Consider the following 1,025-nt stretch of genomic DNA (forward strand, 5'->3'; position numbering starts at 1 on the left):
CACCCTTTTATTTAAGTTTTATTTATTTATTTATTATTATGTGTCCGTTTACATGGGAGAACAATATCTTTACATTCATCCTATTGTATTTCATTTCATTGCAATAGTTACAATCCCCTCCATGCATCATCAACCAACCAAAGGGTACAGCCCACATGCCTGCCCTCTGGCCGCCAGCACACAGCCCCTCTCCCTCCCTGAGTCCAGAGTCCCCAGCCGCTCCTTCTCTCCACGTCATCATCGTCTCTGCCTCCATCCCTGGTGTCACTGCTACTCCGAACAGGGTCCCTCACTTTGCTTTTCTCCCTTGATGGTTCCAGGGATCTCCGCTCCTGGACTGCCACTCCCCTCCTTTTGTTACAAAACGTTTACATTTACCTTTCCAACACTCACTGTCAGACCTGATAGCAATCATTCCCTATTGAACCACATGAGTCTTATCCCCCTCACCTTTTATCAACCCCATCCAGACAGGTTGTAAACAATTCAGTGGAGATTTTACCTTTCCCGGTACCCTCTGGAACTAGGTAGCCAATGTCTAAGTTCCCTGTCCTTGTCAATCCTGTGTACCAAGGGAGTGGGAATGATCCTCAGTGTAAAGATTTGTTCATTCCTTTGTCATACTGCATCCACAATTATAGGTCAAGTTCATCCAATTGTAGTGGGTTACTCTTTTTTTCCTCTTCTTTCTTCCTCTAGTCGTGTTCTGATCATCCAGCCATTGATGCCAGGTCAAAGGAGTTCTAGCTGCAAGTGTGGGTGTTCTTGTACATCTCCCCTCACTTCATATCAGCTGGATGTGTCACACTCCACTTTAGTCCTCTGGGGCCAAGTCACTGCCCCTGGGCCCATTAGTCCCAAGGTCTCGTCATACTGCTGGTTAACCAGGTCTCAATCCAGGTTAATAGGAGTCTATTGAATGTGGTCGGACTTAGTTCACAACTTCATTGCGGTTTTTCCCCCCACTTCCCCTTATTAGTGACCAACATGGTCTGCAACAAGACCACCTGCCTGCTTGTGTATTC

Source organism: Chrysochloris asiatica, unplaced genomic scaffold (assembly GCF_000296735.1).
Source record: "Chrysochloris asiatica unplaced genomic scaffold, ChrAsi1.0 scaffold00001, whole genome shotgun sequence".
Taxonomy (NCBI): Eukaryota; Metazoa; Chordata; class Mammalia; order Afrosoricida; family Chrysochloridae; genus Chrysochloris; species Chrysochloris asiatica.